The sequence below is a fragment of the Apodemus sylvaticus genome, chromosome 17 (genome assembly GCF_947179515.1).
Source record: "Apodemus sylvaticus chromosome 17, mApoSyl1.1, whole genome shotgun sequence".
Lineage (NCBI taxonomy): Eukaryota > Metazoa > Chordata > Mammalia > Rodentia > Muridae > Apodemus > Apodemus sylvaticus.
The window spans coordinates 23,963,837-23,978,816 of NC_067488.1; positions in this window are offsets into that span (position 1 = coordinate 23,963,837).

Here is a 14,980-nt window from a genome sequence, read left to right on the forward strand (position 1 = left end):
ATGAGTTAGGTAAGAACAAATGGTCTAATATTGTGTTACTTTAAAGACTTTTAGTTTTTACAAAAGAGGAAGCCATTAGAGACTCTGATCTATTCACAGCAGTCTTGACTTGCACACACACACACACACACACACACACACACACACCTGGCTTTGACTTTGGTGACTTCGAGTATGTTTACTTAAGCAATAGCAAAGCCTTATTTGCTTAGTGTGTATCATCAGCTAGACTCCACATATCAGCTCTTTATAGGGTGAAATGTTCAGAATAAAAGGTGTAACTCAGATTCTGAAGGTGTGTGTTTATAATACATGGCCTGTAATATAAGCTGACTCTCAGAAGCATTTTTACTGACTCATTTGTCTTGGCAAAAATGTACTTCTCTCTTTATAGGTATACACCATTTTCTGAAGGTAAGAGGCCATCCTACCCTGAGGAAAAACATTCCTCCTCAGACTTCTCATCACATTTGTTAGGGTCCCTATGTCTTTCCAGGATGACCTCGTTCCCTCTTTCTTCTTTGACTTTTCTTTCTGGCTTCATCTTTCCATGCCTCTAACATTGCTGTTTTAGGTCTGAGGATGAAAACAAGAACTAGAAAATATCATCCTGAGTGAGGTGACCCAATCACAAAAGAACACACATGGTGTGTACTCACTGATCAGAGGGTATTAGCCTAGAAGCTTGTAATACCCAAGATATAATTCACAGACCAAACGAAGCTCAAGAAGGAAGACCCAAAGTATGGATACTTTGGTCCTTCTTAGAAGGGGGATCAAAATACCCATGGGAGGGGATACAGTGACAAAGTGTGGAGCAGAGACTGAAGGAAAGACCATGCAGAGACTGCCCCGCCTGGGGTTCCATCCCATAGACAGTCACCAAACTCAGACACTATTGTGGATGACAAGCGGTTGCTGACAGGAGTCTGTATAGCTGTCTCCTGAGAGGCTCTGCCAGTACCTGACAAATAGAGAGGTGGGTGCTCTCAGCCAACCATTGGACTGAGCACAAGGTCCCTAATGGAGGAGCTAGAGAAAGGACCCAAAGAGCTGAAGGTTCTTACAGCCCCATAGGAGGAACTACAATATGAACCAACCAGTAACCCCAGAGCTCCCAGGGATTAAACTGCCAACCAAAGAGTACACATGCAGGGACCTATGGCTCCAGCTGCAGATGTAGCAGAGGATGGCCTTGTTGGACATCAAAGGGAGAAGAGGCCCTTGGTCCTAAGAAGGCTCAATGTCCCCAGTCTAGGGGAATTCCAGGACAGGGAAGCAGGAGTGGGTGGGTTGGTGAGCAGGGGAAGGGGGGATGGGATAGGATGTTTTCAGGGGGGAGGGACCAGGAAAGGGAATAACATTTGAAATGTAAATAAAATATCCAAAAAGAAAAAAAGAAGAAAAGAAAAGAAAATTCAAGAACAAGAGAGATGCGAACTATGCCACCACAGAGCTTCCTTTCCTTCCTTATGGAAAAAGACCCAGAATGCATGAGGAGAGCAGTAAATGAATTCAGACTTATGAGAAGTGGTGTGGAGTCAGAAAAAGTGGGACAGGAGTGAGAGAGGGTGGGGGAGGAGCAAATGCTTCTGATTGGATGCACATAGAATGCCTCTGACCAATCAGTGGAGAGTTGGAGATAAGGGGGAGGCTGGAGGAGAGTAGAAGCCCCAGAGTTCAGTGCCCTCTTTCAGGAAGCTGCTTGTCATGTGAGAGGAGTCTCCTTGATAAGGGAGTGAATGGAAGAGGGAACAAGATAAGCCTGGGGACCAAAGCATGCCCTCAATGACTTAGATTTTAAATCTAATTTCACTAGACTCAATGAAGACATTGTCAAAGGAGGAAACTACATGGTCTAGTGTATTTTAAGTTAATATAGGACAAATAAGGGTCCACTCCCCAAAAGTTGTACTATTGTGAAGTTAGGCGGGAAGAAATTAGTAACAACACACAGCATGGCGTTCTGCCAGAGAGAGATGTTCTTAGCCTACTAACACGTTTTGTGTGGTGATACATTTTGATGGCAAAGGAGAGCCAAGTGGGAACGCTTCCCTCCTGCTCACTCACTCAGGGCAGCTGCCTGGTGTATGCGGATCTAGGATTCTGCTCTGCTTCAATATTAGACATATCTAGTCTCAAGACACACATCTGAAGTTGTTGTGGCAGTAGACTTTAGACTCCTCTCTGAGCTTCTGTCTGAGCGACACACATTGTTTCTATTCCTGTGTTGTAGGTTTAAGGCAATCAGGTGACCTTTTGTTTGTTTTGTTTTGTTTTTCATTGATGGGGAGAAGTGCAACTATTTGCCATCAAAGTAGAAGAGACCCGAGATGGTTGGCAAGGTGCACTAAAAGCTGCCACTTCCAGATGCTAGCAGCCAACCATGGATTGGGGTCTCCAATGGAGGAGTTAGAGGGCAGACTGGAGATGAAGGGGTTTATAGATAGTCCATGGGAAGAAGAATGATGTCGGCCACCCATATGCCCCAAAACTCCCAGGGACTAAATCATCAACCAAGAGGTACATATGGTTCCAGCCAAAAGTGTGGCAGAGGAATGCCTTGTCCAGCATTAGTGGGAGGAGAGGTCCTTGGTCCTGTAAAGGCTCAATAGATGCCCCAACAAAGGGAAATCGAGGTGGAGGGTAGGGGTAGGTGGGAGTTTTTCGGATGGAGGGGCATATACTTGGAGGCAGAGGGTGGGAGGAGGGGGTTGGTTGTTTTTTTGGGAGGGAGCAAAACAGGAAAGGTTTTAGCATATGAAATGTAAATGAAGAATATATTCAATTAAAAAAAAAGCTGCCACTTCAACTGTAACTTATTTCAACCTCATGGAATCACAAAAGCTAGTTCACAAGCATCTTGATTTTTCCCAATGAAGACCAGAAGCACAGAAAAACTGGCTTGTTTACCCCAAGACTTACAGATAGAGTTTAAGTCCAGGCATTCTCACAGAAGATATGATGTCCTTCTAACGTGTAGGCACTGCTTGTGGATTTGTGGTTTGGTAGTTCTTAAAATGTCAAAAATATATATAGTGGAAATGGAACTCAGTAATATGAAGATTCCAAGACACTGGTGAGTTGTCAAGAATTCCCTTTTATCTGTCTTGAATTGAGAATAATGTTTGTCCCCCACTCCCTACTACCTCAAACACACACACACACACACACACACACACACACACACACCCTACATATAATATAGTTAAGGAACACGGACAATGAGTGAGTAGACAACTAGTTGAGACTTATCAGTTTGAAGTCATTCCATGAGGAAGAATGGATTGGAGGGGATCAGAGCAGAAAACAATACTTAAAGCATTGTAGTGGCCATTGACTGACGGCAGAAGACCATCCAGGCTGTTGGAATCAGTGGCTCACTAATCAACTTGTGAAGATGAAGAAAGACATTCTGGGAAAGCCCAGTACTGGCGTAAATAACAGTGTGAATGAGATAACTTTGTGTGCCTGAGGATTAAAGATCTGAAACAGAGGTTGGACAGGACATTTTGGGAGATACATTTGACTTGTCAGGAGTTAGGTAGGCAAATTGAGGCACAGGCCACAAATCAAGACCAGAGAGAAACATTTAAGATTTGTCAGCACTTGGGCTGAAAGCTCTTTGGTGAGGTAAGAAGAATACATGTGACCACTAGGGGGACTTCTCATTTTCTTTTTTGCTGACACAAATCATTGGACTCTTATTCATATTTGTTAAGAGTTATATTCAAATGTACCTCTCAACCTAAGATTCTGCAACCACAGCCACAGCTGTCAATGAAATTTTAAAGCCAGTCATTCATGTTCTCTCTTTATTCTGTGTCTTTGATATGCTACACCTTCCACTGGGAAGCCCTCTGCCTCAGCCTGGGGTTAAATAACCTGCATAGACTCATTCTCAACCTCTGCCAAAGGCTCTCATTCTCAAATCTCTGAACCCTCCCTTGCTGTTCGCTGCAACAGATTCCCATTTCCTGGGCAACTCTTAATATCTGATCTCATACAGTATATAATCTTTATCACATCTCAGACTGTTTGTCAGCTGAAAATAACTCCATAAATATTTGTGAGATATTTCTCAGGAGCATCTCATGCTAGAGTTACATTTTGTATTAGTTAGGGTTTCACTGCTGGGAACAGAGATCATGGCCAATGCAAGTTTTATAAAAGACAACATTTACTTGGGGCTGGCTTATAGGTTCAGCGGTTTAGTACATTGTCATCAAGGCAGAAGCATGGCAGCACCCAGGCAGGCATGGTGCAGGAGGAGCTGAGGGTTCTACATCTCTATCCAAAGGAAGCCAGGAACAGACTGGGCATGTTCAGGTGTGTAGGAGGTAGATCTCCAAGCCCAACCCCACAGTGACACACTTCCTCCAACAAGGCCACACCTTCTAATGGTGCCACTCCCTGGGACAAGCATATACAAACCACCACATATTTGTTCAGACCTCACCCTAGACTTACAGCAGGAAAATTTTTCTTTAGTCATGAGGCAGAAAATATAGGAGACGAGAAATATGAAAGATCAGTTTCTGTAGCAGCTTGCAAATTCGTTTATTAGATATTTCAGGATGTGAGGGAAATATTTAAATCTTAAGTTTATTCATTTGTGTGTACTTGCTTTTATCTTATCATGCATGTAAATTCCAGCCATCAAATTTAAACTAACATCTACCACGCACTCACTCAGCCACGCTGGCGCACTTGTGAATAAGAGAACTTGGACCAGATTATGCTAAAATGCTCATGTTACCTAGAGGCAACACAAATTCTGTCAGTGAATAGTCTTAAGCCAAGGAGTAAACTGACTGACTGCAATTATTGTTTTGGCGCAGTTTGAGGGATGTATAGGATAGGAACATTCAGGGAGGAATTCCCATGTGAGCTTAGATTCTGGGCACACTGCCGAAAGTTGATTTCCATGTGTCAAGGTAAGCATTCCCATCACAGAAAATGTAAGAATACAGTAAGTAAGGCACACATTTGAATCTGCACAGAAACAAGAAGAGGCAAAGCAGGAATTTTTAATTTTGACTGATTTATTTTTATAGATTATGAGCCCTTCCCTCTATAGACTATGTTGCCTCCTACTACGTTTCAGTAATGAGAGGTCACACCAGCAGTACAGTGGTGGGGCCATAAGAGGAAATGGCTGTTCTGTGGACAGTCTAAAAAGGAATTATGGGTAAAATGCGATGCCTGATGGGATATGTAGTAGAGACACTCAGAAGGCAAGAATGGCTTCAGGATTTCAAAATGGCGAATCTCGGTGAATGTTAATTTCTGAAAAAGAAGAGACGTGAGGAAGGAGAGGAGCCTGTTTAAACACAATGTTATCCCTGAGGTTGCTGATCTTTGCGGAGGAGGCCCTTCGCTGTTACAGGGAGAGATGGGAGGGATGGCTGGAGTGACTCAATAGGCTCTCGAAGCCAGTTGGGTTGGATCTCTTGGGCTCGTCCTCACCAAGAAGTGACATTAGATCGAAGAGTGGCGGTTTCCAAGGCCTCCACTTTCCAAATATAACCAAAATATTTGGTTTCAGAAAGCACTGATGCTGATTCATAGCTGCTGACTGGTGTGGTTCTGGGAACAATAAGGGAAGGAAGGGTTCAACTCAGTTTAGAGAATTGCTATCCTTTTAGGACGTCCTGAGGGATATAGTAATTTCTTGTTCTTTTTGCCCATCCATATTGAAAAACTGAGATTAAAAAAAAAACAAACAAACAAAACAAAACTGCCAACCGGTCAGCTTGCTCACTGCTTGAGTGGCTGTGATTTTTGTGAGTTTGGGACCACGAGGGAAGTACTTCTTTTGAAAAATGCTTCATGTGTTATATTTAGCTGTTTCTGTATTTGAAAAATATTTTGTAACAGGTTTGTGCTCTCCAAACCTTAAGGTGTTATTAGAAAAAGAAATCACAAAAGATTTCATAATGCAAAACAACTTCACAAAATAATGTATTTTGTTAATATTCTCATTTTAATAGGGACTGCAGGAATAAAAAAAAAAAAAGATAACCCACCCATATTTAGAAAGATGTTGGAAAGCAATGTCTTTAAACACAGAAAGGGGCAGCAGGCTCAGGATTCTTCCAGGATTGGCAGTGGTTGCGAGTGTGCTGATGGCTTGATCTTTCTTTGTATTTTATTGTATAATAAAAACCAAATGGTAGTATGAATCACTGCTTTTATGTTCTTATTAATTTCTTTTTTCTTGATTAAAATATTCATGTCCAGACCAATATAGTAAACATTCATGTTATTCATCTAATGAAAAAAAAGCATTATAATGAAATCTATAAATAACAAATATTTTAAGGTCTATAATGGACACTGAATGTATTTTTTTAAAATACAAATAACAAGTAAGGCAGAAGTAGAAAGTATAATAGTAAACATATTTGTTTTCTGTTTTCAGCAGTCAACTGTCCTGACACAGTGAATCTTAAGATTATATCCTGATTATATTCTAAATTTGATATCCTAAATATCATCAACCAACATGGCTTTTACTATTTAAAAAAATGGCAGCTGAGTGGTGGTGGCTCACGCCTGTAATTCCAGCACTCGGGGAGGCAGAGGCAGGCGGATTTTTGAGTTTCCAGCCTGGTCTATACGGAGAACCTCTGTCTCCGAAAAACCAAATCCAAAAACTCAAAAAACAAACAAACAAGCAAACAAACAAACAAACAAACAAAACCAAAAAACAAACCTAAAAAAATGGCTGGTATTTGAATGTATGTAGTCAAGAAAACTGGACTTTTCAAATGTTCACACTTTTCCTCCTCTTTTTCTTACATACTTTTCCATCCTGCCTAAGAACTGGGGAGTTTGGAGGCAGACAACTTTGAACTCCACACATAAAGTTCCTTTTACAAACACTCCCTTTACTAGACTTGGGAAGGACAAGTAGAAGCCCCACTCTGAAACCTCCCACACCAGTGTGCCTGCAATGCTCCTGGAGGGTCGCCGTAGGGCCTATGCACGGTCCACTCAAGTGCCTGCTTTCTCGAAAGCAGACGGCCCCAGCTTTGGAGACTAGAAGGGCCGGTAAAGCTCAAAAGCTTTGTGCAGTTCAAATGATGAGTATGAAGTGTCAATGCTCCTCTTCAGCTTTGGGGGCGTTTACTCGTCTGAAACATCTGCTGTCCACATCTGGGGGTGGTTTCAGAGGGAACTGTGTGTATACCCGCTAACGACAGTTTTCCAGGCTGGAGAGGGAGAACAGTTGATTCACTGGGCCTTCCATTCCCCTGGTATGCTGGTCGTGTGGAAACAGACTGGGGGTTTTGGCTGTCACCTTTCTAGACAACTGAAAAAGGGTATTGGTAGAAAGGCTACAGTCTGTACATTTATGGTATTTCTTTGATGCCAGAGATTGAACTCGGGGCCTCACATACCCTACATCTCTCCACTGCCAGTTCCATATTTGCACTTGTGCTACCCAGACGGGCACTGACTGCAGCTTGTTCTGCTCTCCTTGAAGCATGCCGGTTTCACAGCCCAGCGCTGGCCTTGTATTCTTTCCTCAACTCATTGTGTCTGGAGTTCCCATCACCCTAGCTTAGCACACATGAAGTATGATATCCCCATGTCCAGGTGGTAAACCCCTGCCCATTGGCTCCACGTCTGAGACTAGCTGGACACGGCTAAATTTATCTTCTCTGCTTTTAAGACACAAATTAGGTTGTCACTTTCCACACTGCTTCTGTATGGCTACAAGACATGTTGTTACTCATGAAGTGGTTTCAAAGCGCAGAAAGTTAAAAAGTGTCGCATGGTTGCCACCTGTCATGTTCCCATTTGCAATGAAAACTGAGAACATCAAGAGTACATAGAAGGGTGGAATCCTTGGTGCTCCTGAATGTGTTTTACCATCAACCAGAGTGAGCTACAGTGGGTCCAAACACAGTCTTTCAGCTAATACTCCACACCAAAGAGTAACTTGTTCATGAACCCTGCTAACTAGGCCCAGACACCTGCCCACAACAATAGAGAAATAGTAAATACGTGCTGCTCACAGCGACTTGTTCTCAGAAACAGATGGCTTATAATGTTGAATGTGGCAGATTCTGGATGCAGGAAATATTTAATGAGCCCTCCAAATTTCTGACACATGCAAATGACAAACAGAAGACTCAAATGGAGATGAAGGTTGAGTGTCTTACATGACACCATATTTGAGAGGCTTTAGGAAATCTCGATTAGAAAAGTCTGGTGAAAGGCTGGAAAGTTGGCTTGGAGGTTAAGAGCATTGACTGCTCTTCCAGAGGTCCTAATTTCAATTCCCAGAAACCACATGGTGGCTCATAACCATCTGTAATGGATCTGATGTGCTCTTCTGGTGTGTCTGAAGACAGCTATAGTGTACTCATATACATAAAATAAATCTTCAAAAAAAAAAAATGGGAGGAGAGCCTCTTGGTCCTGTGGAGGCTCCCAGGGTAGGGGAATGCTAGGACACTGAGTCAGGAGTGGGTGGGAAGGTGGGGGAGCACCCTCATAGAGGCAGAGGGAGGCGGAAGAGGCTATGGGGTTTGTGGAGGGGAAACTGGGAAGAGAGATAACATTTGAAATGTAAATAAACAAAATGACCAATAAAAATGTGGGGGGTGGGGTGGGGAGAGAAAAGTCTAGTGGAGAAACAAGCCTGTATCTCAGGAGAGTGATTTGTTCTGATCTGAAGGGATAGACATCATTATACAATAAGAACTAATAGTACATACATACGTAGAGGTAACTGCCCAAGGGGAGTCCATGTAGGAACGGTGCAGAATCTGAGGGATCATGGCATTTAAGGGTCAGGAAGAATAAAGAAGCTTGTGGTGGGGACCAAGAAGCCCCCATCAGCAAAATAAGCAACCTGCAGAAGGGAGAGGACTTTGCTGAGCGCAATCACTCTCAACCTACTGTGTGTCAGATTGTGTCGTGGACTTGCGCGCACTGTGACATTAGGAACCGGAAATCGCCAAACAGCTTATGAACCAGGCTTGGCTTGTCATGAACAAACATTCAAAACTGAAAGGCACCATTTTAGTTTCCTAGCATTTTAAAAAGTGCTATAAAACGAGTCCCCATCACTTTATCTTGTAAAATCCGAGGCAGGCAGGGCCTCAGAGACACCTCAGCGTGATTTCTGTTTGCTCCAATGTTCCTACCCTTAATTTTCTTTCATAATAATTCAAATAATATACTATAGATTCTCTCAATAGTGGTCTCATGAGTACTCATTGCAGAGATAAAGTTATTTCAGTAGTGGTGGACCTGGGTCACAGACCAGCTGTTAAAATTCATGAACTGACAATTCACAATTTACTTAAAACTTTGAATTTCTGGTTTCAAGTCAGTAGTCCCAGGTGCTTTGGAAACTCTTTGAGGGCAGAAAGTTTCTTATCGTCTGTTTTCTGTAGCTCTTATAGAAGAACGTGTCTATGGGACATGTGCAGACGACACTTTTGCTGAGTTCACTTTGTTAGGATGGATCAGTGTTGATAGATTTGTATTGGCATACCACACACACACACACACACACACACACACACACACACACACCTTAATTGAGTTGCACTGTACAGTTGGTCTCTACATGGTGCCAACTCTAAGCTGATAATACGGGCCACTTTTGTGGAAGTGAATGAGGCTGCAGCCGCCATTGGCCTCTGGCTGCACTTGATGCTGCCCAGTTGCTTCTAGGATTAGGAGCCAGCACCACTTCAAATTCAGGCACAGCACACCGTGTGCAAGGTTACACGTGGGAAGATCCTGTTGACACACCTTGCCCGGGGCCCGTTAATAGGTCTTGATCTAACTGTTTCCTTCTCTTCCTTATTTCAAGGAAATGAGTGGAAGGGGATCTAGGGGCCTATTGGATACTGAGAGGATGAAGGTAGGTTGCTGTGGAGACAGTCATCTTACCTTTCCCATTCCCTAACCTGTCAGAAGTCTTACTCGTCTATCCTAGCACATACAACCCAGCCTCTTCTCCCCCTACCCTTGCTGCTACCTTGGCACAAGATGGCTTCCCTTCACTTCTGACTAGTCTCTTTGCTTCTGTTCTTGCTTCTCTCTAGCCAATTACTGATCCTTCGGCCATTACAGTCTTTCCAAGGTAAGTCCTCTCTTGTCCTTTCACATCCTGAAAGTTCTCACATGGCTTTACAGTACTCCTCATCTCAACCCCACAGCCACCGCTTGCCCCACGGCTGACCATTTGAACCTGCTCTACGTGGAGTTCTCTGAAGATACCGGATGTGCTCCCGCCTTCGGGTGCTCGCACTAGCCACTCCTGTATGCCGCCACTTCTCTTTTCCAAGATAATGTTCCTCCTTGAAGCTTTTGCTCAAAACTTCTCCTGCCCTGTGACATGCCTTACGTATGATATTCCAGATGCCTCTTAGCTCTCCTGTCATTTCATTTTGGGTAAATTAAATATAAGGCACGCAGGCCTCCCATTCCTTTCATTCCATGAGAAGCCCCACCAAACCCATGACTCTCCTCACCCCAGCCCATGTCTGCCAGGAGAGAGGACACAGCAGTGCTTTGATAAGCTCGCTCACCGAGACTTGCTCATGTTGTCTTCCTGCTTTTCCCTAAGACTGACTCAAGGATAGCCGGGGACACTTGGATAAGCCTTGGACTTAAGCTAAACGGTGAAATAGTGCCCCACTGATCCCAGTCACAGTCAGTGGAACTTCATTTGTCACTAGTGCATACACGAATAAAAAACATCGTTTTGGGGTGTAGAATTTTGTAAGATTACTGTGTTAACGGCTGAGGGACCTTACATGAAGTCTGTATAAACTAGTAGTAAGTAATTATGCATAACGTAGGTTTAACTTCCATATTATGATTTTATTTTACCTGCTTTCCTTCATTGGGGTGGGGCTCCTTAGCGGGGGTGGGTGGGTGGGTAGGATGGGGGTGGGGGGGCTGTTTCACTTACGTATGCATCTCAGGCTCACCTTTCAGACTGCTCTGGGTGCTGACCATTGTGTTGACACAAATGCATCCTGGATGACTGAGAGCAAAGGTAGCACAGGACAGACGGGCGTGTGGACTTGCTTATTCAGCACTCGCAGAGTTTAGACCTCTAGGTCAGCTTTCTGAAGAATACAGGCATTCACATTTCTGCATGATTTCCTGGCTCTGCCTCCACCCCATGTGGCTAACAGTGCACTAATGGGAAAAAATCGCCGGTAATATTCCTTTAACAAGTTATCCAAATATTTTATTTGGATTATGTGGACCTGAATTCCCTCTAAAGAGCTGGACTCCTTTCAGTTTTTCAGTGATTGCAGCAGAGGCCAAACAGCATCAGAATTTCAAAGTGCACATTTGCATGGATTTAATGCAGTCTGAAGTGCTGGAGCACTGTTCCAGGAGCCTGTGAAATACAGGTGTACTCCACCTCCCAACCATCTTCTCAAAGCCACCGTCTGTGAGGGTTTAATAGGTATTAACTTTGGAATCAAAGGCTGAAGGTAGCAAAAGCAATTAAATCTAGAACTATAGGATTGTCTGAAATCAAAGAGTTCCTTGCCATCCAAATGGCCTGGTGACAAATGCTTGTCTCTTCAGGGGCCCTATTAATGCTTCCTTCATGCAAAAAACATCCACTGAGGCTTGCTGGCTGTTAGCCTAGTGAACGCTGGCCCTCGGCTGTAGCCAAGCATCTGTTTTACTGGTGCCCATCTGAGACTCACATTCTTCCAAGGTGAAGGCCCCAAACAGAAGCCAGGGAAGCTGCAAAACTACTTGGCCCTCTCTGTCCAGATGTCTTGGGCAGAGGAGAGAAATGCTATCTCTCTGCAGGGAGCTCATACTTAGGTTGACATGAAGCCTTAATGTCTGCCTTGGAAAGCTGACACTTTCTTAAACAGAGCTCTATCCAATTCAGACTCCACCCTGGCCAGCGTGGCTGCCAATCCCTCGGGGTCTTCTAAACTCTGCAGGTCTTCATCTCACTACCTGTGTCACAAGTGTGTGTGTGTGTGTGTGTGTGTGTGGGTGTGTGTGTTAGCGAGAAGATTTCTGGCACTCAGCCTTGCTCCTGCCTGTGGTACTAACGTCCTCTTCTTAGGGGAAGGTGGCTAAGCAACAGTCAACTGCAGCACAGGGAGAAGGCACCTGCAGAACCATGAGCCTAGCTCTAGTGTGGAAGGGCAGAAAGCACGTCAGGGACTTGTTTTAAGCCTAGTTCATCTGTTATGTCTTACAAAACAACAACAATGAACAAAAATCTTTTTGACTGTCCAGTCACCTTAAAAGATGGCAGCATCACTTTATGACCAGCCTCCTGTAGGCCACGATGTGGTACAGTTCACAGAGATGGAGAAAGGTGACCTAGTCTACTGGCTGGTTCTGTGTGTCAACCTGACACAGTTGCTCGTCAGAGAGGAAGGAGCATCAGCTGAGAAAATGCCTCCTTGACATCCAGCTGAAAGGCATTTTCTCAATGAGTGACAGAGGGAGGCTCCAGCCCATTGTGGGCGGTGCCATCTCTGGGCTAGTGGCTTCTGTAAGGTAGGCTGAGCAAGCCAGGAGCAGCGCCCCTGCATGGCCTCTGTGAAACCTGCGCAGTAAAACCTTTGCTGCTTAGATACTTAAGAGAAGGGATGAGAATGTCTCTTACTTGAAACATTCTGACCAAATTAAAGAATGATCATGGAACTCATTTTAATGAATATTTAATCTACTTAATAAATTAACAACTAAAGCTTTGGCTTTTTTTCCCCTAAGATTTACCCCACCTTATCTCTTTGTCTGGCCATCATTTTAAACAATACCTGATTTCTTTCCCCAAATAGATCCTAGATCAGAACTAATGGGAATCTTAACTATCTCTCCATATAATATTATCTATTATCTCCTTATAAAATAAGTACTTGCTATTCTATAAAAATACAAAATAAGGACTTGGCATCCAAAAAAGTTAGTGAAAAGTATATGGCCCAGTCTCCATTAAAGGAAAATACAACACATAAAGGTCTTTTAAATATAACTAAAAACTCAGGATTAGGTAGAATTAGGTAGAATTAGGTAGAAGAATGAGGAAAATCAGATGATTTCATCAACTGAAAGCAAAAAAAGGACTCGGCATGAAAGCTGGCTGGAGGCAGGCACTCCATCCGGGTACCTCAGACCTCTCCATCTATGGAAGTGCAGGGAAACTCTCCATTTTCCTTTCTCGCATCAACTCCATGCCAACTCCATCTGAGGACACATCAATGGACTCCGAAAGCTGGTGACAATCAGCTCCACTGGCTGCTGACCTGAGTAAGCAGTGCCGTATTTCTTGCACTGTTCCTTGAATCCTTCTGCAGTTAGGTATTTAAGCGGTGTTTGTGATATTTGCTAGTTCACGTGGTGCATTCCTGAGTGATAACAATGTTAATCTTGGGGCTACTACATTCTTCCAACTCCTTTGCTTTTGCTATGGCTGTCGGAAGCCGCTGCCATGGAATGTTTCCCTAACATGGAAACTTTTGTTAGAGAAATCCTTCTTATTTCCTTCTTGGAGGACTTTTGCTAAATTACAGTGATTGTAAAACTCATCTTAATGAATGTACACACTTAAATCTACTTGTAAAATCTGGCTTTTTATTGCAGAATTTTCCTTGTATCTACAATTGTCAATCCTCTGGACTGTGGATTGATAAATGAATAGAACTATAAAAAATCAATTGTATAAAATGACTAAAGCTTTCTCATCTAAAGACATTCCCATAAGTTCTAATCTAGGATCTATTTGGGGAAAAATCAATTATCACTTTATAAAATGATGTTGGGGCAAAGAGCTGTCGGAGTTCTTTCTGCCGAAGAAAAGCATTATTACACACTTTTACAGAATCATATAAATGGTTACAAAGTTCAGAATTGGCTTTCTATGGCGAGATCATGGACAATGAAAAGCTAAATGAAAGACAAAACCAGGTGATATTATCAATGAGAAGACATCACCTCACAGACTTCTAAATGAATGAAAAATAAAACCAAGGGATGTTATCAATGAGATGTCACCTCAGACTTCTGTCAGCCTGGAAAGAAAGCACTCTTATAGGTATTTCTAATGATGTCCGGCACTAGAATCTTCAGAAAAACCCTTGGATTCATAAATCCTGTGTCAAACTTGAGCCAGCTCTGAGAGAACACATGCTTGTAGACTTCAGGACTGGCCAGTGCTCACCTTCAGCCACACCAGCGACGGAAGACCCTGGTGATCAGACCCAAACCCTTCTGACCACACTTCTTCTGTCACTCCTAACAGTTAAGTGCTTTTATGTTTAGTCTGAGACTTTTGGTGTTTGCCATGGTATATTTTCCTAAATGACTGAAATAATGCTGATCCTGATATCAACCAAACTACAAATGAGATATTACATCCTCTCACTAATCACAGTTATGACTGACTGCTTCCTCAGCTGCAAGACCCCTGGAATGTGCATGCAAATGTCCTGTCACATGTAGTATGAAGAATAAATGCAGGCCCAGAGGACGGTGGCTGAGAACAGTCTCCCAGGTATCTCCTTCTCTACCATCAGCAACCGTTTTCTTCCCCCGAAGACTGTGTTTCTACACTTAGCCTTGTCTTTATCAGATCCCGGCAACCAGCCCTCCGAGCACCACAGGAAACAACACTGGCTTCTGCATGCCCAGAATGCAATGCCTAGCCACAGGGAACTGCAGAAAAAGCTACACCTGTGTTGAGGATTTTGTAAGGCTGACTGACCTAACAGGGCATCAACAAACCAAATTTCACCTGTGCATGGCTTGGCGACCCGACAAGCTCATCGGAGTTACTCATGGGAGCCAAAGTGAGCCAAAGAGCCACTCGCCGAAATGTCCAAATCCGGCATGGCTGACACTTCCTGGCAGGGGCAGCAGAGGAGTCTCATCTAAAGCTAACCCCCCACCTCCTACATCTCCTTAGACCACAAAGAACCAACCAGTCATTCAGACACAGACAAAGATGGCA